The 24567-nt window shown below is 36.0% G+C and overlaps 24 non-coding genes across 24 annotated transcripts; all 24 read right to left on the bottom strand.

Moving 5' to 3' along the window:
• Window positions 1–301: 301 nt before the first annotated feature.
• On the bottom strand, window positions 302–391 carry TRNAR-UCU (transfer RNA arginine (anticodon UCU)). The gene is given in 2 exon segments: window positions 302–337; window positions 355–391. It is a non-coding gene; the product is annotated as a tRNA-Arg (tRNA).
• Window positions 392–1066: 675 nt separating this feature from the next.
• Window positions 1067–1156, bottom strand: TRNAR-UCU (transfer RNA arginine (anticodon UCU)). The gene is given in 2 exon segments: window positions 1067–1102; window positions 1120–1156. It is a non-coding gene; the product is annotated as a tRNA-Arg (tRNA).
• A 676-nt stretch (window positions 1157–1832) lies between these two features.
• TRNAR-UCU (transfer RNA arginine (anticodon UCU)) lies at window positions 1833–1922 on the bottom strand. Its single transcript is given in 2 exon segments — window positions 1833–1868; window positions 1886–1922. It is a non-coding gene; the product is annotated as a tRNA-Arg (tRNA).
• Window positions 1923–2597: 675 nt separating this feature from the next.
• Window positions 2598–2687, bottom strand: TRNAR-UCU (transfer RNA arginine (anticodon UCU)). Its single transcript is given in 2 exon segments — window positions 2598–2633; window positions 2651–2687. It is a non-coding gene; the product is annotated as a tRNA-Arg (tRNA).
• A 1442-nt stretch (window positions 2688–4129) lies between these two features.
• Window positions 4130–4219, bottom strand: TRNAR-UCU (transfer RNA arginine (anticodon UCU)). Its single transcript is given in 2 exon segments — window positions 4130–4165; window positions 4183–4219. It is a non-coding gene; the product is annotated as a tRNA-Arg (tRNA).
• Window positions 4220–4894: 675 nt separating this feature from the next.
• TRNAR-UCU (transfer RNA arginine (anticodon UCU)) lies at window positions 4895–4984 on the bottom strand. Its single transcript is given in 2 exon segments — window positions 4895–4930; window positions 4948–4984. It is a non-coding gene; the product is annotated as a tRNA-Arg (tRNA).
• A 676-nt stretch (window positions 4985–5660) lies between these two features.
• TRNAR-UCU (transfer RNA arginine (anticodon UCU)) lies at window positions 5661–5749 on the bottom strand. The gene is given in 2 exon segments: window positions 5661–5696; window positions 5713–5749. It is a non-coding gene; the product is annotated as a tRNA-Arg (tRNA).
• Window positions 5750–6424: 675 nt separating this feature from the next.
• On the bottom strand, window positions 6425–6514 carry TRNAR-UCU (transfer RNA arginine (anticodon UCU)). The gene is given in 2 exon segments: window positions 6425–6460; window positions 6478–6514. It is a non-coding gene; the product is annotated as a tRNA-Arg (tRNA).
• A 676-nt stretch (window positions 6515–7190) lies between these two features.
• Window positions 7191–7279, bottom strand: TRNAR-UCU (transfer RNA arginine (anticodon UCU)). Its single transcript is given in 2 exon segments — window positions 7191–7226; window positions 7243–7279. It is a non-coding gene; the product is annotated as a tRNA-Arg (tRNA).
• A 676-nt stretch (window positions 7280–7955) lies between these two features.
• Window positions 7956–8045, bottom strand: TRNAR-UCU (transfer RNA arginine (anticodon UCU)). The gene is given in 2 exon segments: window positions 7956–7991; window positions 8009–8045. It is a non-coding gene; the product is annotated as a tRNA-Arg (tRNA).
• A 1442-nt stretch (window positions 8046–9487) lies between these two features.
• TRNAR-UCU (transfer RNA arginine (anticodon UCU)) lies at window positions 9488–9577 on the bottom strand. Its single transcript is given in 2 exon segments — window positions 9488–9523; window positions 9541–9577. It is a non-coding gene; the product is annotated as a tRNA-Arg (tRNA).
• Window positions 9578–10254: 677 nt separating this feature from the next.
• Window positions 10255–10344, bottom strand: TRNAR-UCU (transfer RNA arginine (anticodon UCU)). The gene is given in 2 exon segments: window positions 10255–10290; window positions 10308–10344. It is a non-coding gene; the product is annotated as a tRNA-Arg (tRNA).
• Window positions 10345–11531: 1187 nt separating this feature from the next.
• On the bottom strand, window positions 11532–11621 carry TRNAR-UCU (transfer RNA arginine (anticodon UCU)). Its single transcript is given in 2 exon segments — window positions 11532–11567; window positions 11585–11621. It is a non-coding gene; the product is annotated as a tRNA-Arg (tRNA).
• Window positions 11622–12298: 677 nt separating this feature from the next.
• On the bottom strand, window positions 12299–12388 carry TRNAR-UCU (transfer RNA arginine (anticodon UCU)). Its single transcript is given in 2 exon segments — window positions 12299–12334; window positions 12352–12388. It is a non-coding gene; the product is annotated as a tRNA-Arg (tRNA).
• Window positions 12389–13829: 1441 nt separating this feature from the next.
• TRNAR-UCU (transfer RNA arginine (anticodon UCU)) lies at window positions 13830–13919 on the bottom strand. The gene is given in 2 exon segments: window positions 13830–13865; window positions 13883–13919. It is a non-coding gene; the product is annotated as a tRNA-Arg (tRNA).
• A 676-nt stretch (window positions 13920–14595) lies between these two features.
• On the bottom strand, window positions 14596–14685 carry TRNAR-UCU (transfer RNA arginine (anticodon UCU)). Its single transcript is given in 2 exon segments — window positions 14596–14631; window positions 14649–14685. It is a non-coding gene; the product is annotated as a tRNA-Arg (tRNA).
• A 676-nt stretch (window positions 14686–15361) lies between these two features.
• On the bottom strand, window positions 15362–15451 carry TRNAR-UCU (transfer RNA arginine (anticodon UCU)). The gene is given in 2 exon segments: window positions 15362–15397; window positions 15415–15451. It is a non-coding gene; the product is annotated as a tRNA-Arg (tRNA).
• A 677-nt stretch (window positions 15452–16128) lies between these two features.
• On the bottom strand, window positions 16129–16218 carry TRNAR-UCU (transfer RNA arginine (anticodon UCU)). The gene is given in 2 exon segments: window positions 16129–16164; window positions 16182–16218. It is a non-coding gene; the product is annotated as a tRNA-Arg (tRNA).
• A 1441-nt stretch (window positions 16219–17659) lies between these two features.
• TRNAR-UCU (transfer RNA arginine (anticodon UCU)) lies at window positions 17660–17749 on the bottom strand. The gene is given in 2 exon segments: window positions 17660–17695; window positions 17713–17749. It is a non-coding gene; the product is annotated as a tRNA-Arg (tRNA).
• Window positions 17750–18425: 676 nt separating this feature from the next.
• Window positions 18426–18515, bottom strand: TRNAR-UCU (transfer RNA arginine (anticodon UCU)). Its single transcript is given in 2 exon segments — window positions 18426–18461; window positions 18479–18515. It is a non-coding gene; the product is annotated as a tRNA-Arg (tRNA).
• Window positions 18516–21488: 2973 nt separating this feature from the next.
• Window positions 21489–21578, bottom strand: TRNAR-UCU (transfer RNA arginine (anticodon UCU)). The gene is given in 2 exon segments: window positions 21489–21524; window positions 21542–21578. It is a non-coding gene; the product is annotated as a tRNA-Arg (tRNA).
• Window positions 21579–22255: 677 nt separating this feature from the next.
• On the bottom strand, window positions 22256–22345 carry TRNAR-UCU (transfer RNA arginine (anticodon UCU)). Its single transcript is given in 2 exon segments — window positions 22256–22291; window positions 22309–22345. It is a non-coding gene; the product is annotated as a tRNA-Arg (tRNA).
• A 676-nt stretch (window positions 22346–23021) lies between these two features.
• On the bottom strand, window positions 23022–23110 carry TRNAR-UCU (transfer RNA arginine (anticodon UCU)). Its single transcript is given in 2 exon segments — window positions 23022–23057; window positions 23074–23110. It is a non-coding gene; the product is annotated as a tRNA-Arg (tRNA).
• Window positions 23111–23786: 676 nt separating this feature from the next.
• On the bottom strand, window positions 23787–23876 carry TRNAR-UCU (transfer RNA arginine (anticodon UCU)). The gene is given in 2 exon segments: window positions 23787–23822; window positions 23840–23876. It is a non-coding gene; the product is annotated as a tRNA-Arg (tRNA).
• Between the last annotated feature and the right edge of the window lie 691 nt (window positions 23877–24567).

Below are 24567 nucleotides of genomic sequence, written 5' to 3'. Positions count from 1 at the left end.
AACAAATGTCTGAGTGTAGGGTGTCGTGTTTTTGGTCTATCTCATTTACAGCTATTATAAAGACAATGTTTCTGAAGGAAGGATACATTAGGAAAGTGCAAAGTTTCTGGCAGTGATGTTGTATTGCTTATGAGCAATATGTTCCTGTTGCAATGGAAGGCAGACTGCTTTTGATTCAGTTGCATGCTGTATTAGATACATAGGTTCAACTTGGGTCAAATACTAAGATTAAAGCATCGGCCAAAAATAAACATTCCTCACATGCATAATGTTCCTTGTTTGAATAAGAAAGTAAAAAATGCGACTCTGGTGGGATTCGAACCCACAACCTTTGAATGACTTTGCCAATTCACTTAGAAGTCCAACGCGCTATCCATTGCGCCACAGAGCCAGATGCACAGCAACTTGCGTACATTAAGGGATGATCGAAGTTTTGTCAATCCGGTGTTTACTTCACATCATATTATCAAGCCTTCTGGGATACAAGAAAGAATAATTGTTTTCGGAAACATAAAATGTCTGTAGAAGAATCACACTTCTGGGTGAAACCTTGAACTACACCTTTGTTCCTTTAGGGATAAATTCGGAGAATAGGGTATTACAGTATTTTCTTGCCAAGTGAATTGGTTTGGACAACAATTCCATACCTTAATAAAAAAGAACTGGATAAAAAGTGCAGACATACAATTGGTTAACAATACAAAAACACAAAGAGAATATACCATAAATAGTTTTGAAAGAAGATTTTACTTTATATGTCGCTAGAAACAAATGTCTGAGCATAGGGTGTCGTGTTTTGGTCTATCTCATTTACAGCTATTATAAAGACAATGTTTCTGAAGGAAGGATACATTAGAAAAGTGCCAAGTTTCTGGTAGTGATGTTGTATTGCTTATGAGCAATATGTTCCTGTTGCAATGGAAGGCAGACTGCTTTTGATTCAGTTGCATGCTGTATTAGATACATAGGTTCAACTTGGGTCAAATACTAAGATTAAAGCATCGGCCAAAAATAAACATTCCTCACATGCATAATGTTCCTTGTTTGAATAAGAAAGTAAAAAATACGACTCTGGTGGGATTCGAACCCACAACCTTTGAATGACTTTGCCAATTCACTTAGAAGTCCAACGCGCTATCCATTGCGCCACAGAGCCAGATGACAATCAACTTGCGTACATCAGGGGATGATCGAGGTTTTGTCAATCCAGTGTTTACTTCACATCATATTATCAAGCCTTCTGGGATACAAGAAAGAATAATTGTTTTCTGAAACATAAAATGTCTGTAGAAGAATCACACTTCTGGGTGAAACCTTGAACTACACCTTTGTTCCTTTAGGGATAAATTCGGAGAATAGGGTATTACTGTATTTTCTTGCAAACTGAATACGTTTGGACAACAATTCCATACCTTAATAAAAAAGAACTGGATAAAAAGTGCAGCCATACAATTGGTTAACAATACAAAAACACAAAGAGAATATACCATAAATAGTTTTGAAAGAATATTTTACTTTATATGTCGCTAGAAACAAATGTCTGAGTGTAGGGTGTCGTGTTTTTGGTCTATCTCATTTACAGCTATTATAAAGACAATGTTTCTGAAGGAAGGATACATTAGGAAAGTGCAAAGTTTCTGGCAGTGATGTTGTATTGCTTATGAGCAATATGTTCCTGTTGCAATGGAAGGCAGACTGCTTTTGATTCAGTTGCATGCTGTATTAGATACATAGGTTCAACTTGGGTCAAATACTAAGATTAAAGCATCGGCCAAAAATAAACATTCCTCACATGCATAATGTTCCTTGTTTGAATAAGAAAGTAAAAAATGCGACTCTGGTGGGATTCGAACCCACAACCTTTGAATGACTTTGCCAATTCACTTAGAAGTCCAACGCGCTATCCATTGCGCCACAGAGCCAGATGCACAGCAACTTGCGTACATTAAGGGATGATCGAAGTTTTGTCAATCCGGTGTTTACTTCACATCATATTATCAAGCCTTCTGGGATACAAGAAAGAATAATTGTTTTCGGAAACATAAAATGTCTGTAGAAGAATCACACTTCTGGGTGAAACCTTGAACTACACCTTTGTTCCTTTAGGGATAAATTCGGAGAATAGGGTATTACAGTATTTTCTTGCCAAGTGAATTGGTTTGGACAACAATTCCATACCTTAATAAAAAAGAACTGGATAAAAAGTGCAGACATACAATTGGTTAACAATACAAAAACACAAAGAGAATATACCATAAATAGTTTTGAAAGAAGATTTTACTTTATATGTCGCTAGAAACAAATGTCTGAGCATAGGGTGTCGTGTTTTGGTCTATCTCATTTACAGCTATTATAAAGACAATGTTTCTGAAGGAAGGATACATTAGAAAAGTGCCAAGTTTCTGGTAGTGATGTTGTATTGCTTATGAGCAATATGTTCCTGTTGCAATGGAAGGCAGACTGCTTTTGATTCAGTTGCATGCTGTATTAGATACATAGGTTCAACTTTGGTCAAATACTAAGATTAAAGCATCGGCCAAAAATAAACATTCCTCACATGCATAATGTTCCTTGTTTGAATAAGAAAGTAAAAAATACGACTCTGGTGGGATTCGAACCCACAACCTTTGAATGACTTTGCCAATTCACTTAGAAGTCCAACGCGCTATCCATTGCGCCACAGAGCCAGATGAAAATCAACTTGCGTACATTAAGGGATGATCGAAGTTTTGTCAATCCAGTGTTTACTTCACATCATATTATCAAGCCTTCTGGGATACAAGAAAGAATAATTGTTTTCTGAAACATAAAATGTCTGTAGAAGAATCACACTTCTGGGTGAAACCTTGAACTACACCTTTGTTCCTTTAGGGATAAATTCGGAGAATAGGGTATTACTGTATTTTCTTGCAAACTGAATACGTTTGGACAACAATTCCATACCTTAATAAAAAAGAACTGGATAAAAAGTGCAGCCATACAATTGGTTAACAATACAAAAACACAAAGAGAATATACCATAAATAGCTTTGAAAGAAGATTTTACTTTATATGTCGCTAGAAACAAATGTCTGAGTGTAGGGTGTCGTGTTTTTGGTCTATCTCATTTACAGCTATTATAAAGACAATGTTTCTGAAGGAAGGATACATTAGGAAAGTGCAAAGTTTCTGGCAGTGAAGTTGTATTGCTTATGAGCAATATGTTCCTGTTGCAATGGAAGGCAGACTGCTTTTGATTCAGTTGCATGCTGTATTAGATACATAGGTTCAACTTGGGTCAAATACTAAGATTAAAGCATCGGCCAAAAATAAACATTCCTCACATGCATTATGTTCCTTGTTTGAATAAGAAAGTAAAAAATGCGACTCTGGTGGGATTCGAACCCACAACCTTTGAATGACTTTGCCAATTCACTTAGAAGTCCAACGCGCTATTCATTGCGCCACAGAGCCAGATGACAATCAACTTGCGTACATCAGGGGATGATCGAGGTTTTGTCGATCCAGTGTTTACTTCACATCATATTATCAAGCCTTCTGGGATACAAGAAAGAATAATTGTTTTCTGAAACATAAAATGTCCGTAGAAGAATCACACTTCTGGGTGAAACCTTGAACTACACCTTTGTTCCTTTAGGGATAAATTCGGAGAATAGGGTATTACTGTATTTTCTTGCAAACTGAATACGTTTGGACAACAATTCCATACCTTAATAAAAAAGAACTGGATAAAAAGTGCAGCCATACAATTGGTTAACAATACAAAAACACAAAGAGAATATACCATAAATAGTTTTGAAAGAATATTTTACTTTATATGTCGCTAGAAACAAATATCTGAGTGTAGGGTGTCGTGTTTTTGGTCTATCTCATTTACAGCTATTATAAAGACAATGTTTCTGAAGGAAGGATACATTAGGAAAGTGCAAAGTTTCTGGCAGTGATGTTGTATTGCTTATGAGCAATATGTTCCTGTTGCAATGGAAGGCAGACTGCTTTTGATTCAGTTGCATGCTGTATTAGATACATAGGTTCAACTTGGGTCAAATACTAAGATTAAAGCATCGGCCAAAAATAAACATTCCTCACATGCATAATGTTCCTTGTTTGAATAAGAAAGTAAAAAATGCGACTCTGGTAGGATTCGAACCCACAACCTTTGAATGACTTTGCCAATTCACTTAGAAGTCCAACGCGCTATCCATTGCGCCACAGAGCCAGATGCACAGCAACTTGCGTACATTAAGGGATGATCGAAGTTTTGTCAATCCGGTGCTTACTTCACATCATATTATCAAGCCTTCTGGGATACAAGAAAGAATAATTGTTTTCGGAAACATAAAATGTCTGTAGAAGAATCACACTTCTGGGTGAAACCTTGAACTACACCTTTGTTCCTTTAGGGATAAATTCGGAGAATAGGGTATTACAGTATTTTCTTGCCAAGTGAATTGGTTTGGACAACAATTCCATACCTTAATAAAAAAGAACTGGATAAAAAGTGCAGACATACAATTGGTTAACAATACAAAAACACAAAGAGAATATACCATAAATAGCTTTGAAAGAAGATTTTACTTTATATGTCGCTAGAAACAAATGTCTGAGCATAGGGTGTCGTGTTTTGGTCTATCTCATTTACAGCTATTATAAAGACAATGTTTCTGAAGGAAGGATACATTAGAAAAGTGCCAAGTTTCTGGTAGTGATGTTGTATTGCTTATGAGCAATATGTTCCTGTTGCAATGGAAGGCAGACTGCTTTTGATTCAGTTGCATGCTGTATTAGATACATAGGTTCAACTTGGGTCAAATACTAAGATTAAAGCATCGGCCAAAAATAAACATTCCTCACATGCATAATGTTCCTTGTTTGAATAAGAAAGTAAAAAATACGACTCTGGTGGGATTCGAACCCACAACCTTTGAATGACTTTGCCAATTCACTTAGAAGTCCAACGCGCTATCCATTGCGCCACAGAGCCAGATGAAAATTAACTTGCGTACATTAAGGGATGATCGAAGTTTTGTCAATCCAGTGTTTACTTCACATCATATTATCAAGCCTTCTGGGATACAAGAAAGAATAATTGTTTTCTGAAACATAAAATGTCTGTAGAAGAATCACACTTCTGGGTGAAACCTTGAACTACACCTTTGTTCCTTTAGGGATAAATTCGGAGAATAGGGTATTACTGTATTTTCTTGCAAACTGAATACGTTTGGACAACAATTCCATACCTTAATAAAAAAGAACTGGATAAAAAGTGCAGCCATACAATTGGTTAACAATACAAAAACACAAAGAGAATATACCATAAATAGCTTTGAAAGAAGATTTTACTTTATATGTCGCTAGAAACAAATGTCTGAGTGTAGGGTGTCGTGTTTTTGGTCTATCTCATTTACAGCTATTATAAAGACAATGTTTCTGAAGGAAGGATACATTAGGAAAGTGCAAAGTTTCTGGCAGTGAAGTTGTATTGCTTATGAGCAATATGTTCCTGTTGCAATGGAAGGCAGACTGCTTTTGATTCAGTTGCATGCTGTATTAGATACATAGGTTCAACTTGGGTCAAATACTAAGATTAAAGCATCGGCCAAAAATAAACATTCCTCACATGCATAATGTTCCTTGTTTGAATAAGAAAGTAAAAAATGCGACTCTGGTGGGATTCGAACCCACAACCTTTGAATGACTTGCCAATTCACTTAGAAGTCCAACGCGCTATTCATTGCGCCACAGAGCCAGATGACAATCAATTTGCGTACATTAAGGGATGATCGAGGTTTTGTCGATCCAGTGTTTACTTCACATCATATTATCAAGCCTTCTGGGATACAAGAAAGAATAATTGTTTTCGGAAACATAAAATGTCTGTAGAAGAATCACACTTCTGGGTGAAACCTTGAACTACACCTTTGTTCCTTTAGGGATAAATTCGGAGAATAGGGTATTACAGTATTTTCTTGCCAAGTGAATTGGTTTGGACAACAATTCCATACCTTAATAAAAAAGAACTGGATAAAAAGTGCAGACATACAATTGGTTAACAATACAAAAACACAAAGAGAATATACCATAAATAGCTTTGAAAGAAGATTTTACTTTATATGTCGCTAGAAACAAATGTCTGAGCATAGGGTGTCGTGTTTTGGTCTATCTCATTTACAGCTATTATAAAGACAATGTTTCTGAAGGAAGGATACATTAGAAAAGTGCCAAGTTTCTGGTAGTGATGTTGTATTGCTTATGAGCAATATGTTCCTGTTGCAATGGAAGGCAGACTGCTTTTGATTCAGTTGCATGCTGTATTAGATACATAGGTTCAACTTGGGTCAAATACTAAGATTAAAGCATCGGCCAAAAATAAACATTCCTCACATGCATAATGTTCCTTGTTTGAATAAGAAAGTAAAAAATACGACTCTGGTGGGATTCGAACCCACAACCTTTGAATGACTTTGCCAATTCACTTAGAAGTCCAACGCGCTATCCATTGCGCCACAGAGCCAGATGAAAATTAACTTGCGTACATTAAGGGATGATCGAAGTTTTGTCAATCCAGTGTTTACTTCACATCATATTATCAAGCCTTCTGGGATACAAGAAAGAATAATTGTTTTCTGAAACATAAAATGTCTGTAGAAGAATCACACTTCTGGGTGAAACCTTGAACTACACCTTTGTTCCTTTAGGGATAAATTCGGAGAATAGGGTATTACTGTATTTTCTTGCAAACTGAATACGTTTGGACAACAATTCCATACCTTAATAAAAAAGAACTGGATAAAAAGTGCAGCCATACAATTGGTTAACAATACAAAAACACAAAGAGAATATACCATAAATAGCTTTGAAAGAAGATTTTACTTTATATGTCGCTAGAAACAAATGTCTGAGTGTAGGGTGTCGTGTTTTTGGTCTATCTCATTTACAGCTATTATAAAGACAATGTTTCTGAAGGAAGGATACATTAGGAAAGTGCAAAGTTTCTGGCAGTGAAGTTGTATTGCTTATGAGCAATATGTTCCTGTTGCAATGGAAGGCAGACTGCTTTTGATTCAGTTGCATGCTGTATTAGATACATAGGTTCAACTTGGGTCAAATACTAAGATTAAAGCATCGGCCAAAAATAAACATTCCTCACATGCATAATGTTCCTTGTTTGAATAAGAAAGTAAAAAATGCGACTCTGGTGGGATTCGAACCCACAACCTTTGAATGACTTGCCAATTCACTTAGAAGTCCAACGCGCTATTCATTGCGCCACAGAGCCAGATGACAATCAATTTGCGTACATCAGGGGATGATCGAGGTTTTGTCGATCCAGTGTTTACTTCACATCATATTATCAAGCCTTCTGGGATACAAGAAAGAATAATTGTTTTCTGAAACATAAAATGTCTGTAGAAGAATCACACTTCTGGGTGAAACCTTGAACTACACCTTTGTTCCTTTAGGGATAAATTCGGAGAATAGGGTATTACTGTATTTTCTTGCAAACTGAATACGTTTGGACAACAATTCCATACCTTAATAAAAAAGAACTGGATAAAAAGTGCAGCCATACAATTGGTTAACAATACAAAAACACAAAGAGAATATACCATAAATAGTTTTGAAAGAATATTTTACTTTATATGTCGCTAGAAACAAATGTCTGAGTGTAGGGTGTCGTGTTTTTGGTCTATCTCATTTACAGCTATTATAAAGACAATGTTTCTGAAGGAAGGATACATTAGAAAAGTGCCAAGTTTCTGGTAGTGATGTTGTATTGCTTATGAGCAATATGTTCCTGTTGCAATGGAAGGCAGACTGCTTTTGATTCAGTTGCATGCTGTATTAGATACATAGGTTCAACTTGGGTCAAATACTAAGATTAAAGCATCGGCCAAAAATAAACATTCCTCACATGCATAATGTTCCTTGTTTGAATAAGAAAGTAAAAAATACGACTCTGGTGGGATTCGAACCCACAACCTTTGAATGACTTTGCCAATTCACTTAGAAGTCCAACGCGCTATCCATTGCGCCACAGAGCCAGATGAAAATCAACTTGCGTACATTAAGGGATGATCGAAGTTTTGTCAATCCAGTGTTTACTTCACATCATATTATCAAGCCTTCTGGGATACAAGAAAGAATAATTGTTTTCTGAAACATAAAATGTCTGTAGAAGAATCACACTTCTGGGTGAAACCTTGAACTACACCTTTGTTCCTTTAGGGATAAATTCGGAGAATAGGGTATTACTGTATTTTCTTGCAAACTGAATACGTTTGGACAACAATTCCATACCTTAATAAAAAAGAACTGGATAAAAAGTGCAGCCATACAATTGGTTAACAATACAAAAACACAAAGAGAATATACCATAAATAGCTTTGAAAGAAGATTTTACTTTATATGTCGCTAGAAACAAATGTCTGAGTGTAGGGTGTCGTGTTTTTGGTCTATCTCATTTACAGCTATTATAAAGACAATGTTTCTGAAGGAAGGATACATTAGGAAAGTGCAAAGTTTCTGGCAGTGAAGTTGTATTGCTTATGAGCAATATGTTCCTGTTGCAATGGAAGGCAGACTGCTTTTGATTCAGTTGCATGCTGTATTAGATACATAGGTTCAACTTGGGTCAAATACTAAGATTAAAGCATCGGCCAAAAATAAACATTCCTCACATGCATAATGTTCCTTGTTTGAATAAGAAAGTAAAAAATGCGACTCTGGTGGGATTCGAACCCACAACCTTTGAATGACTTTGCCAATTCACTTAGAAGTCCAACGCGCTATTCATTGCGCCACAGAGCCAGATGACAATCAATTTGCGTACATCAGGGGATGATCGAGGTTTTGTCGATCCAGTGTTTACTTCACATCATATTATCAAGCCTTCTGGGATACAAGAAAGAATAATTGTTTTCTGAAACATAAAATGTCTGTAGAAGAATCACACTTCTGGGTGAAACCTTGAACTACACCTTTGTTCCTTTAGGGATAAATTCGGAGAATAGGGTATTACTGTATTTTCTTGCAAACTGAATACGTTTGGACAACAATTCCATACCTTAATAAAAAAGAACTGGATAAAAAGTGCAGCCATACAATTGGTTAACAATACAAAAACACAAAGAGAATATACCATAAATAGTTTTGAAAGAATATTTTACTTTATATGTCGCTAGAAACAAATGTCTGAGTGTAGGGTGTCGTGTTTTTGGTCTATCTCATTTACAGCTATTATAAAGACAATGTTTCTGAAGGAAGGATACATTAGGAAAGTGCAAAGTTTCTGGCAGTGATGTTGTATTGCTTATGAGCAATATGTTCCTGTTTCAATGGAAGGCAGACTGCTTTTGATTCAGTTGCATGCTGTATTAGATACATAGGTTCAACTTGGGTCAAATACTAAGATTAAAGCATCGGCCAAAAATAAACATTCCTCACATGCATAATGTTCCTTGTTTGAATAAGAAAGTAAAAAATGCAACTCTGGTGGGATTCGAACCCACAACCTTTGAATGACTTTGCCAATTCACTTAGAAGTCCAACGCGCTATCCATTGCGCCACAGAGCCAGATGACAATCAACTTGCGTACATCAGGGGATGATCGAGGCTTTGTCAATCCAGTGTTTACTTCACATCATATTATCAAGCCTTCTGGGATACATGAAAGAATGATTGTTTTCTGAAACATAAAATGTCTGTAGCAAGAATCACAGTTCAGGGCGAAACCTTGAACTGCACCTTTGTTCGCTTGGGGAGAAATTCAGAGAATAGGGTATTACAGTATTTTCTTGCCAAGTGAATTGGTTTGGACAACAATTCCATACCTTAATAAAAAAGAACTGGATAAAAAGTGCAGACATACAATTGGTTAACAATACAAAAACACAAAGAGAATATACCATAAATAGTTTTGAAAGAATATTTTACTTTATATGTCGCTAGAAACAAATGTCTGAGTGTAGGGTGTTGTGTTTTTGGTCTATCTCATTTACAGCTATTATAAAGACAATGTTTCTGAAGGAAGGATACATTAGGAAAGTGCAAAGTTTCTGGCAGTGATGTTGTATTCCTTATGAGCAATATGTTCCTGTTGCAATGGAAGGCAGACTGCTTTTGATTCAGTTGCATGCTGTATTAGATACATAGGTTCAACTTTGGTCAAATACTAAGATTAAAGCATCGGCCAAAAATAAACATTCCTCACATGCATAATGTTCCTTGTTTGAATAAGAAAGTAAAAAATGTGACTCTGGTGGGATTCGAACCCACAACCTTTGAATGACTTTGCCAATTCACTTAGAAGTCCAATGCGCTATCCATTGCGCCACAGAGCCAGATGAAAATCAACTTGCGTACATTAAGGGATGATCGAAGTTTTGTCAATCCGGTGTTTACTTCACATCACATTATCAAGCCTTCTGGGACACATCAAAGAATGATTGTTTTCTGAAACATAAAATGTCTGTAGCAAGAATCACACTTCTGTGTGAAACCTTGAACTGCACCTTTGTTCGCTTGGGGAGAAATTCAGAGAATAGGGTATTACAGTATTTTCTTGCCAAGTGAATAGGTTTGGACAACAATTCCATACCTTAATAAAAAAGAACTGGATAAAAAGTGCAGCCATACAATTGGTTAACAATACAAAAACACAAAGAGAATATACCATAAATAGCTTTGAAAGAAGATTTTACTTTATATGTCGCTAGAAACAAATGTCTGAGTGTAGGGTGTCGTGTTTTTGGTCTATCTCATTTACAGCTATTATAAAGACAATGTTTCTGAAGGAAGGATACATTAGGAAAGTGCAAAGTTTCTGGCAGTGATGTTGTATTGCTTATGAGCAATATGTTCCTGTTGCAATGGAAGGCAGACTGCTTTTGATTCAGTTGCATGCTGTATTAGATACATAGGTTCAACTTGGGTCAAATACTAAGATTAAAGAATGATTGTTTTCTGAAACATAAAATGTCTGTAGCAAGAATCACAGTTCAGGGCGAAACCTTGAACTGCACCTTTGTTCGCTTGGGGAGAAATTCAGAGAATAGGGTATTACAGTATTTTCTTGCCAAGTGAATTGGTTTGGACAACAATTCCATACCTTAATAAAAAAGAACTGGATAAAAAGTGCAGACATACAATTGGTTAACAATACAAAAACACAAAGAGAATATACCATAAATAGTTTTGAAAGAATATTTTACTTTATATGTCGCTAGAAACAAATGTCTGAGTGTAGGGTGTTGTGTTTTTGGTCTATCTCATTTACAGCTATTATAAAGACAATGTTTCTGAAGGAAGGATACATTAGGAAAGTGCAAAGTTTCTGGCAGTGATGTTGTATTCCTTATGAGCAATATGTTCCTGTTGCAATGGAAGGCAGACTGCTTTTGATTCAGTTGCATGCTGTATTAGATACATAGGTTCAACTTGGGTCAAATACTAAGATTAAAGCATCGGCCAAAAATAAACATTCCTCACATGCATAATGTTCCTTGTTTGAATAAGAAAGTAAAAAATGTGACTCTGGTGGGATTCGAACCCACAACCTTTGAATGACTTTGCCAATTCACTTAGAAGTCCAATGCGCTATCCATTGCGCCACAGAGCCAGATGAAAATCAACTTGCGTACATTAAGGGATGATCGAAGTTTTGTCAATCCGGTGTTTACTTCACATCACATTATCAAGCCTTCTGGGACACATCAAAGAATGATTGTTTTCTGAAACATAAAATGTCTGTAGCAAGAATCACACTTCTGTGTGAAACCTTGAACTGCACCTTTGTTCGCTTGGGGAGAAATTCAGAGAATAGGGTATTACAGTATTTTCTTGCCAAGTGAATAGGTTTGGACAACAATTCCATACCTTAATAAAAAAGAACTGGATAAAAAGTGCAGCCATACAATTGGTTAACAATACAAAAACACAAAGAGAATATACCATAAATAGCTTTGAAAGAAGATTTTACTTTATATGTCGCTAGAAACAAATGTCTGAGTGTAGGGTGTCGTGTTTTTGGTCTATCTCATTTACAGCTATTATAAAGACAATGTTTCTGAAGGAAGGAAACATTAGGAAAGTGCAAAGTTTCTGGCAGTGATGTTGTATTGCTTATGAGCAATATGTTCCTGTTGCAATGGAAGGCAGACTGCTTTTGATTCAGTTGCATGCTGTATTAGATACATAGGTTCAACTTGGGTCAAATACTAAGATTAAAGCATCTGCCAAAAATAAACATTCCTCACATGCATAATGTTCCTTGTTTGAATAAGAAAGTAAAAAATGCGACTCTGGTGGGATTCGAACCCACAACCTTTGAATGACTTTGCCAATTCACTTAGAAGTCCAACGCGCTATCCATTGCGCCACAGAGCCAGATGCACATCAACTTGCGTACATTAAGGGATGATCGAAGTTTTGTCAATCCGGTGTTTACTTCACATCATATTATCAAGCCTTCTGGGATACAAGAAAGAATAATTGTTTTCGGAAACATAAAATGTCTGTAGAAGAATCACACTTCTGGGTGAAACCTTGAACTACACCTTTGTTCCTTTAGGGATAAATTCGGAGAATAGGGTATTACAGTATTTTCTTGCCAAGTGAATTGGTTTGGACAACAATTCCATACCTTAATAAAAAAGAACTGGATAAAAAGTGCAGACATACAATTGGTTAACAATACAAAAACACAAAGAGAATATACCATAAATAGCTTTGAAAGAAGATTTTACTTTATATGTCGCTAGAAACAAATGTCTGAGCATAGGGTGTCGTGTTTTGGTCTATCTCATTTACAGCTATTATAAAGACAATGTTTCTGAAGGAAGGATACATTAGAAAAGTGCCAAGTTTCTGGTAGTGATGTTGTATTGCTTATGAGCAATATGTTCCTGTTGCAATGGAAGGCAGACTGCTTTTGATTCAGTTGCATGCTGTATTAGATACATAGGTTCAACTTGGGTCAAATACTAAGATTAAAGCATCAGCCAAAAATAAACATTCCTCACATGCATAATGTTCCTTGTTTGAATAAGAAAGTAGAAAATGCGACTCTGGTGGGATTCGAACCCACAACCTTTGAATGACTTTGCCAATTCACTTAGAAGTCCAACCCGCTATCCATTGCGCCACAGAGCCAGATGAAAATCAAGTTGCGTACATTAAGGGATGATCGAAGTTTTGTCAGTCCAGTGTTTACTTCACATCATATTATCAAGCCTTCTGGGATACAAGAAAGAATAATTGTTTTCTGAAACATAAAATGTCTGTAGAAGAATCACACTTCTGGGTGAAACCTTGAACTACACCTTTGTTCCTTTAGGGATAAATTCGGAGAATAGGGTATTACTGTATTTTCTTGCAAACTGAATACGTTTGGACAACAATTCCATACCTTAATAAAAAAGAACTGGATAAAAAGTGCAGCCAGACAATTGGTTAACAATACAAAAACACAAAGAGAATATACCATAAATAGCTTTGAAAGAAGATTTTACTTTATATGTCGCTAGAAACAAATGTCTGAGTGTAGGGTGTCGTGTTTTTGGTCTATCTCATTTACAGCTATTATAAAGACAATGTTTCTGAAGGAAGGATACATTAGGAAAGTGCAAAGTTTTTGGCAGTGATGTTGTATTCCTTATGAGCAATATGTTCCTGTTGCAATGGAAGGCAGACTGCTTTTGATTCAGTTGCATGCTGTATTAGATACATAGGTTCAACTTGGGTCAAATACTAAGATTAAAGCATCGGCCAAAGATAAACATTCCTCACATGCATAATGTTCCTTGTTTGAATAAGAAAGTAAAAAATATGACTCTGGTGGGATTCGAACCCACAACCTTTGAATGACTTTGCCAATTCACTTAGAAGTCCAACGCGCTATCCATTGCGCCACAGAGCCAGATGACAATCAACTTGCGTACATCAGGGGATGATCGAGGTTTTGTCAATCCAGTGTTTACTTCACATCATATTATCAAGCCTTCTGGGATACAAGAAAGAATAATTGTTTTCTGAAACATAAAATGTCTGTAGAAGAATCACACTTCTGGGTGAAACCTTGAACTACACCTTTGTTCCTTTAGGGATAAATTCGGAGAATAGGGTATTACTGTATTTTCTTGCAAACTGAATACGTTTGGACAACAATTCCATACCTTAATAAAAAAGAACTGGATAAAAAGTGCAGCCATACAATTGGTTAACAATACAAAAACACAAAGAGAATATACCATAAATAGCTTTGAAAGAAGATTTTACTTTATATATCGCTAGAAACAAATGTCTGAGTGTAGGGTGTCGTGTTTTTGGTCTATCTCATTTACAGCTATTATAAAGACAATGTTTCTGAAGGAAGGATACATTAGGAAAGTGCAAAGTTTCTGGCAGTGAAGTTGTATTGCTTATGAGCAATATGTTCCTGTTGCAATGGAAGGCAGACTGCTTTTGATTCAGTTGCATGCTGTATTAGATACATAGGTTCAACTTGTGTCAAATACTAAGATTAAAGCATCGGCCAAAAATAAACATTCCTCACATGCATAATGTTCCTTGTTTGAATAAGAAAGTAAAAAATGCGACTCTGGTGGGATTCGAACCCACAACCTTTGAATGACTTTGCCAATACACTTAGAAGTCCAACGCGCTATCCATTGCGCCACAGAGCCAGATGCACAGCAACTTGCGTACATTAAGGGATGATCGAAGTTTTGTCAATCCGGTGTTTACTTCACATCATATTATCAAGCCTTCTGGGATACAAGAAAGAATAATTGTTTTCTGAAACATAAAATGTCTGTAGAAGAATCACACTTCTGGGTGAAACCTTGAACTACACCTTTGTTCCTTTAGGGATAAATTCGGAGAATAGGGTATTACAGTATTTTCTTGCCAAGTGAATTGGTTTGGACAACAATTCCATACCTTAATAAAAAAGAACTGGATAAAAAGTGCAGCCATACAATTGGTTAACAATACAAAAACACAAAGAGAATATACCATAAATAGTTTTGAAAGAATATTTTACTTTATATGTCGCTAGAAACAAATGTCTGAGTGTAGGGTGTCGTGTTTTTGGTCTATCTCATTTATAGCTATTATAAAGACAATGTTTCTGAAGGAAGGATACATTAGGAAAGTGCAAAGTTTCTGGCAGTGATGTTGTATTGCTTATGAGCAATATGTTCATGTTGCAATGGAAGGCAGACTGCTTTTGATTCAGTTGCATGCTGTATTAGATACATAGGTTCAACTTGGGTCAAATACTAAGATTAAAGCATCGGCCAAAAATAAACATTCCTCACATGCATAATGTTCCTTGTTTGAATAAGAAAGTAAAAAATGTGACTCTGGTGGGATTCGAACCCACAACCTTTGAATGACTTTGCCAATTCACTTAGAAGTCCAATGCGCTATCCATTGCGCCACAGAGCCAGATGAAAATCAACTTGCGTACATTAAGGGATGATCGAAGTTTTGTCAATCCGGTGTTTACTTCACATCACATTATCAAGCCTTCTGGGACACATCAAAGAATGATTGTTTTCTGAAACATAAAATGTCTGTAGCAAGAATCACACTTCTGTGTGAAACCTTGAACTGCACCTTTGTTCGCTTGGGGAGAAATTCAGAGAATAGGGTATTACAGTATTTTCTTGCCAAGTGAATAGGTTTGGACAACAATTCCATACCTTAATAAAAAAGAACTGGATAAAAAGTGCAGACATACAATTGGTTAACAATACAAAAACACAAAGAGAATATACCATAAATAGCTTTGAAAGAAGATTTTACTTTATATGTCGCTAGAAACAAATGTCTGAGTGTAGGGTGTCGTGTTTTTGGTCTATCTCATTTACAGCTATTATAAAGACAATGTTTCTGAAGGAAAGATACATTAGGAAAGTGCAAAGTTTCTGGCAGTGATGTTGTATTGCTTATGAGCAATATGTTCCTGTTGCAATGGAAGGCAGACTGCTTTTGATTCAGTTGCATGCTGTATTAGATACATAGGTTCAACTTGGGTCAAATACTAAGATTAAAGCATCAGCCAAAAATAAACATTCCTCACATGCATAATGTTCCTTGTTTGAATAAGAAAGTAAAAAATGCGACTCTGGTGGGATTCGAACCCACAACCTTTGAATGACTTTGCCAATTCACTTAGAAGTCCAACGCGCTATCCATTGCGCCACAGAGCCAGATGCACATCAACTTGCGTACATTAAGGGATGATCGAAGTTTTGTCAATCCGGTGTTTACTTCACATCATATTATCAAGCCTTCTGGGATACAAGAAAGAATAATTGTTTTCGGAAACATAAAATGTCTGTAGAAGAATCACACTTCTGGGTGAAACCTTGAACTACACCTTTGTTCCTTTAGGGATAAATTCGGAGAATAGGGTATTACAGTATTTTCTTGCCAAGTGAATTGGTTTGGACAACAATTCCATACCTTAATAAAAAAGAACTGGATAAAAAGTGCAGACATACAATTGGTTAACAATACAAAAACACAAAGAGAATATACCATAAATAGCTTTGAAAGAAGATTTTACTTTATATGTCGCTAGAAACAAATGTCTGAGCATAGGGTGTCGTGTTTTGGTCTATCTCATTTACAGCTATTATAAAGACAATGTTTCTGAAGGAAGGATACATTAGAAAAGTGCCAAGTTTCTGGTAGTGATGTTGTATTGCTTATGAGCAATATGTTCCTGTTGCAATGGAAGGCAGACTGCTTTTGATTCAGTTGCATGCTGTATTAGATACATAGGTTCAACTTGGGTCAAATACTAAGATTAAAGCATCGGCCAAAAATAAACATTCCTGACATGCATAATGTTCCTTGTTTGAATAAGAAAGTAAAAAATGCGACTCTGGTGGGATTCGAACCCACAACCTTTGAATGACTTTGCCAATTCACGTAGAAGTCCAACCCGCTATCCATTGCGCCACAGAGCCAGATGAAAATCAAGTTGCGTACATTAAGGGATGATCGAAGTTTTGTCAATCCAGTGTTTACTTCACATCATATTATCAAGCCTTCTGGGATACAAGAAAGAATAATTGTTTTCTGAAACATAAAATGTCTGTAGAAGAATCACACTTCTGGGTGAAACCTTGAACTACACCTTTGTTCCTTTAGGGATAAATTCGGAGAATAGGGTATTACTGTATTTTCTTGCAAACTGAATACGTTTGGACAACAATTCCATACCTTAATAAAAAAGAACTGGATAAAAAGTGCAGCCATACAATTGGTTAACAATACAAAAACACAAAGAGAATATACCATAAATAGCTTTGAAAGAAGATTTTACTTTATATGTCGCTAGAAACAAATGTCTGAGTGTAGGGTGTCGTGTTTTTGGTCTATCTCATTTACAGCTATTATAAAGACAATGTTTCTGAAGGAAGGATACATTAGGAAAGTGCAAAGTTTTTGGCAGTGATGTTGTATTCCTTATGAGCAATATGTTCCTGTTGCAATGGAAGGCAGACTGCTTTTGATTCAGTTGCATGCTGTATTAGATACATAGGTTCAACTTGGGTCAAATACTAAGATTAAAGCATCGGCCAAAAATAAACATTCCTCACATGCATAATGTTCCTTGTTTGAATAAGAAAGTAAAAAATACGACTCTGGTGGGATTCGAACCCACAACCTTTGAATGACTTTGCCAATTCACTTAGAAGTCCAACGCGCTATCCATTGCGCCACAGAGCCAGATGAAAATCAACTTGCGTACATTAAGGGATGATCGAAGTTTTGTCAATCCAGTGTTTACTTCACATCATATTATCAAGCCTTCTGGGATACAAGAAAGAATAATTGTTTTCTGAAACATAAAATGTCTGTAGAAGAATCACACTTCTGGGTGAAACCTTGAACTACACCTTTGTTCCTTTAGGGATACATTCGGAGAATAGGGTATTACTGTATTTTCTTGCAAACTGAATACGTTTGGACAACAATTCCATACCTTAATAAAAAAGAACTGGATAAAAAGTGCAGCCATACAATTGGTTAACAATACAAAAACACAAAGAGAATATACCATAAATAGCTTTGAAAGAAGATTTTACTTTATATGTCGCTAGAAACAAATGTCTGAGTGTAGGGTGTCGTGTTTTTGGTCTATCTCATTTACAGCTATTATAAAGACAATGTTTCTGAAGGAAGGATACATTAGGAAAGTGCAAAGTTTTTGGCAGTGATGTTGTATTCCTTATGAGCAATATGTTCCTGTTGCAATGGAAGGCAGACTGCTTTTGATTCAGTTGCATGCTGTATTAGATACATAGGTTCAACTTGGGTCAAATACTAAGATTAAAGCATCGGCCAAAAATAAACATTCCTCACATGCATAATGTTCCTTGTTTGAATAAGAAAGTAAAAAATACGACTCTGGTGGGATTCGAACCCACAACCTTTGAATGACTTTGCCAATTCACTTAGAAGTCCAACGCGCTATCCATTGCGCCACAGAGCCAGATGAAAATCAACTTGCGTACATTAAGGGATGATCGAAGTTTTGTCAATCCAGTGTTTACTTCACATCATATTATCAAGCCTTCTGGGATACAAGAAAGAATAATTGTTTTCTGAAACATAAAATGTCTGTAGAAGAATCACACTTCTGGGTGAAACCTTGAACTACACCTTTGTTCCTTTAGGGATAAATTCGGAGAATAGGGTATTACTGTATTTTCTTGCAAACTGAATACGTTTGGACAACAATTCCATACCTTAATAAAAAAGAACTGGATAAAAAGTGCAGCCATACAATTGGTTAACAATACAAAAACACAAAGAGAATATACCATAAATAGCTTTGAAAGAAGATTTTACTTTATATGTCGCTAGAAACAAATGTCTGAGTGTAGGGTGTCGTGTTTTTGGTCTATCTCATTTACAGCTATTATAAAGACAATGTTTCTGAAGGAAGGATACATTAGGAAAGTGCAAAGTTTCTGGCAGTGAAGTTGTATTGCTTATGAGCAATGTGTTCCTGTTGCAATGGAAGGCAGACTGCTTTTGATTCAGTTGCATGCTGTATTAGATACATAGGTTCAACTTGGGTCAAATACTAAGATTAAAGCATCGGCCAAAAAAAAACATTCCTCACATGCATAATGTTCCTTGTTTGAATAAGAAAGTAAAAAATGCGACTCTGGTGGGATTCGAACCCACAACCTTTGAATGACTTTGCCAATTCACTTAGAAGTCCAACGCGCTATTCATTGCGCCACAGAGCCAGATGACAATCAACTTGCGTACATCAGGGGATGATCGAGGTTTTGTCGATCCAGTGTTTACTTCACATCATATTATCAAGCCTTCTGGGATACAAGAAAGAATAATTGTTTTCTGAAACATAAAATGTCTGTAGAAGAATCACACTTCTGGGTGAAACCTTGAACTACACCTTTGTTCCTTTAGGGATAAATTCGGAGAATAGGGTATTACTGTATTTTCTTGCAAACTGAATACGTTTGGACAACAATTCCATACCTTAATAAAAAAGAACTAGATAAAAAGTGCGGCCATACAATTGGTTAACAATACAAAAACACAAAGAGAATATACCATAAATAGTTTTGAAAGAATATTTTACTTTATATGTCGCTAGAAACAAATGTCTGAGTGTAGGGTGTCGTGTTTTGGTCTATCTCATTTACAGCTATTATAAAGACAATGTTTCTGAAGGAAGGATACATTAGAAAAGTGCCAAGTTTCTGGTAGTGATGTTGTATTGCTTATGAGCAATATGTTCCTGTTGCAATGGAAGGCAGACTGCTTTTGATTCAGTTGCATGCTGTATTAGATACATAGGTTCAACTTGGGTCAAATACTAAGATTAAAGCATCGGCCAAAAATAAACATTCCTCACATGCATAATGTTCCTTGTTTGAATAAGAAAGTAAAAAATTCGACTCTGGTGGGATTCGAACCCACAACCTTTGAATGACTTTGCCAATTCACTTAGAAGTCCAACCCGCTATCCATTGCGCCACAGAGCCAGATGAAAATCAAGTTGCGTACATTAAGGGATGATCGAAGTTTTGTCAATACAGTGTTTACTTCACATCATATTATCAAGCCTTCTGGGATACAAGAAAGAATAATTGTTTTCTGAAACATAAAATGTCTGTAGAAGAATCACACTTCTGGTTGAAACCTTGAACTACACCTTTGTTCCTTTAGGGATAAATTCGGAGAATAGGGTATTACTGTATTTTCTTGCAAACTGAATACGTTTGGACAACAATTCCATACCTTAATAAAAAAGAACTGGATAAAAAGTGCAGCCATACAATTGGTTAACAATACAAAAACACAAAGAGAATATACCATAAATAGCTTTGAAAGAAGATTTTACTTTATATGTCGCTAGAAACAAATGTCTGAGTGTAGGGTGTCGTGTTTTTGGTCTATCTCATTTACAGCTATTATAAAGACAATGTTTCTGAAGGAAGGATACATTAGGAAAGTGCAAAGTTTTTGGCAATGATGTTGTATTCCTTATGAGCAATATGTTCCTGTTGCAATGGAAGGCAGACTGCTTTTGATTCAGTTGCATGCTGTATTAGATACATAGGTTCAACTTGGGTCAAATACTAAGATTAAAGCATCGGCCAAAAATAAACATTCCTCACATGCATAATGTTCCTTGTTTGAATAAGAAAGTAAAAAATACGACTCTGGTGGGATTCGAACCCACAACCTTTGAATGACTTTGCCAATTCACTTAGAAGTCCAACGCGATATCCATTGCGCCACAGAGCCAGATGAAAATCAACTTGCGTACATTAAGGGAAGATCGAAGTTTTGTCAATCCAGTGTTTACTTCACATCATATTATCAAGCCTTCTGGGATACAAGAAAGAATAATTGTTTTCTGAAACATAAAATGTCTGTAGAAGAATCACACTTCTGGGTGAAACCTTGAACTACACCTTTGTTCCTTTAGGGATAAATTCGGAGAATAGGGTATTACTGTATTTTCTTGCAAACTGAATACGTTTGGACAACAATTCCATACCTTAATAAAAAAGAACTGGATAAAAAGTGCAGCCATACAATTGGTTAACAATACAAAAACACAAAGAGAATATACCATAAATAGCTTTGAAAGAAGATTTTACTTTATATGTCGCTAGAAACAAATGTCTGAGTGTAGGGTGTCGTGTTTTTGGTCTATCTCATTTACAGCTATTATAAAGACAATGTTTCTGAAGGAAGGATACATTAGGAAAGTGCAAAGTTTCTGGCAGTGATGTTGTATTGCTTATGAGCAATATGTTCCTGTTGCAATGGAAGGCAGACTGCTTTTGATTCAGTTGCATGCTGTATTAGATACATAGGTTCAACTTGGGTCAAATACTAAGATTAAAGCATCGGCCAAAAATAAACATTCCTCACATGCATAATGTTCCTTGTTTGAATAAGAAAGTAAAAAATGCAACTCTGGTGGGATTCGAACCCACAACCTTTGAATGACTTTGCCAATTCACTTAGAAGTCCAACGCGCTATCCATTGCGCCACAGAGCCAGATGACAATCAATTTGCGTACATCAGGGGATGATCGAGGTTTTGTCAATCCAGTGTTTACTTCACATCATATTATCAAGCCTTTTGGGATACATGAAAGAATGATTGTTTTCTGAAACATAAAATGTCTGTAGCAAGAATCACAGTTCAGGGCGAAACCTTGAACTGCACCTTTGTTCGCTTGGGGAGAAATTCAGAGAATAGGGTATTACAGTATTTTCTTGCCAAGTGAATTGGTTTGGACAACAATTCCATACCTTAATAAAAAAGAACTGGATAAAAAGTGCAGACATACAATTGGTTAACAATACAAAAACACAAAGAGAATATACCATAAATAGTTTTGAAAGAATATTTTACTTTATATGTCGCTAGAAACAAATGTCTGAGTGTAGGGTGTTGTGTTTTTGGTCTATCTCATTTACAACTATTATAAAGACAATGTTTCTGAAGGAAGGATACATTAGGAAAGTGCAAAGTTTCTGGCAGTGATGTTGTATTCCTTATGAGCAATATGTTCCTGTTGCAATGGAAGGCAGACTGCTTTTGATTCAGTTGCATGCTGTATTAGATACATAGGTTCAACTTGGGTCAAATACTAAGATTAAAGCATCGGCCAAAAATAAACATTCCTCACATGCATAATGTTCCTTGTTTGAATAAGAAAGTAAAAAATGTGACTCTGGCGGGATTTGAACCCACAACCTTTGAATGACTTTGCCAATTCACTTAGAAGTCCAATGCGCTATCCATTGCGCCACAGAGCCAGATGAAAATCAACTTGCGTACATTAAGGGATGATCGAAGTTTTGTCAATCCGGTGTTTACTTCACATCATATTATCAAGCCTTCTGGGATACAAGAAAGAATAATTGTTTTCTGAAACATAAAATGTCTGTAGAAGAATCACACTTCTGGGTGAAACCTTGAACTACACCTTTGTTCCTTTAGGGATAAATTCGGAGAATAGGGTATTACTGTATTTTCTTGCAAACTGAATACGTTTGGACAACAATTCCATACCTTAATAAAAAAGAACTGGATAAAAAGTGCAGCCATACAATTGGTTAACAATACAAAAACACAAAGAGAATATACCATAAATAGCTTTGAAAGAAGATTTTACTTTATATGTCGCTAGAAACAAATGTCTGAGTGTAGGGTGTCGTGTTTTTGGTCTATCTCATTTACAGCTATTATAAAGACAATGTTTCTGAAGGAAGGATACATTAGGAAAGTGCAAAGTTTCTGGCAGTGAAGTTGTATTGCTTATGAGCAATATGTTCCTGTTGCAATGGAAGGCAGACTGCTTTTGATTCAGTTGCATGCTGTATTAGATACATAGGTTCAACTTGGGTCAAATACTAAGATTAAAGCATCGGCCAAAAATAAACATTCCTCACATGCATAATGTTCCTTGTTTGAATAAGAAAGTAAAAAATGCGACTCTGGTGGGATTCGAACCCACAACCTTTGAATGACTTGCCAATTCACTTAGAAGTCCAACGCGCTATTCATTGCGCCACAGAGCCAGATGACAATCAATTTGCGTACATCAGGGGATGATCGAGGTTTTGTCGATCCAGTGTTTACTTCACATCATATTATCAAGCCTTCTGGGATACAAGAAAGAATAATTGTTTTCTGAAACATAAAATGTCTGTAGAAGAATCACACTTCTGGGTGAAACCTTGAACTACACCTTTGTTCCTTTAGGGATAAATTCGGAGAATAGGGTATTACTGTATTTTCTTGCAAACTGAATACGTTTGGACAACAATTCCATACCTTAATAAAAAAGAACTGGATAAAAAGTGCAGCCATACAATTGGTTAACAATACAAAAACACAAAGAGAATATACCATAAATAGTTTTGAAAGAATATTTTACTTTATATGTCGCTAGAAACAAATGTCTGAGTGTAGGGTGTCGTGTTTTTGGTCTATCTCATTTACAGCTATTATAAAGACAATGTTTCTGAAGGAAGGATACATTAGAAAAGTGCCAAGTTTCTGGTAGTGATGTTGTATTGCTTATGAGCAATATGTTCCTGTTGCAATGGAAGGCAGACTGCTTTTGATTCAGTTGCATGCTGTATTAGATACATAGGTTCAACTTGGGTCAAATACTAAGATTAAAGCATCGGCCAAAAATAAACATTCCTCACATGCATAATGTTCCTTGTTTGAATAAGAAAGTAAAAAATACGACTCTGGTGGGATTCGAACCCACAACCTTTGAATGACTTTGCCAATTCACTTAGAAGTCCAACGCGCTATCCATTGCGCCACAGAGCCAGATGAAAATCAACTTGCGTACATTAAGGGATGATCGAAGTTTTGTCAATCCAGTGTTTACTTCACATCATATTATCAAGCCTTCTGGGATACAAGAAAGAATAATTGTTTTCTGAAACATAAAATGTCTGTAGAAGAATCACACTTCTGGGTGAAACCTTGAACTACACCTTTGTTCCTTTAGGGATAAATTCGGAGAATAGGGTATTACTGTATTTTCTTGCAAACTGAATACGTTTGGACAACAATTCCATACCTTAATAAAAAAGAACTGGATAAAAAGTGCAGCCATACAATTGGTTAACAATACAAAAACACAAAGAGAATATACCATAAATAGCTTTGAAAGAAGATTTTACTTTATATGTCGCTAGAAACAAATGTCTGAGTGTAGGGTGTCGTGTTTTTGGTCTATCTCATTTACAGCTATTATAAAGACAATGTTTCTGAAGGAAGGATACATTAGGAAAGTGCAAAGTTTCTGGCAGTGAAGTTGTATTGCTTATGAGCAATATGTTCCTGTTGCAATGGAAGGCAGACTGCTTTTGATTCAGTTGCATGCTGTATTAGATACATAGGTTCAACTTGGGTCAAATACTAAGATTAAAGCATCGGCCAAAAATAAACATTCCTCACATGCATAATGTTCCTTGTTTGAATAAGAAAGTAAAAAATGCGACTCTGGTGGGAT

This window comes from Ambystoma mexicanum (assembly GCF_040938575.1).
Source record: "Ambystoma mexicanum isolate Mex_15411 chromosome 12 unlocalized genomic scaffold, UKY_AmexF1_1 Mex_chr12_unloc.1, whole genome shotgun sequence".
NCBI lineage: Eukaryota > Metazoa > Chordata > Amphibia > Caudata > Ambystomatidae > Ambystoma > Ambystoma mexicanum.
The sequence above is the reverse complement of the archived record's forward strand: the minus strand, read 5'-3'. Positions and strand labels throughout refer to the sequence as shown.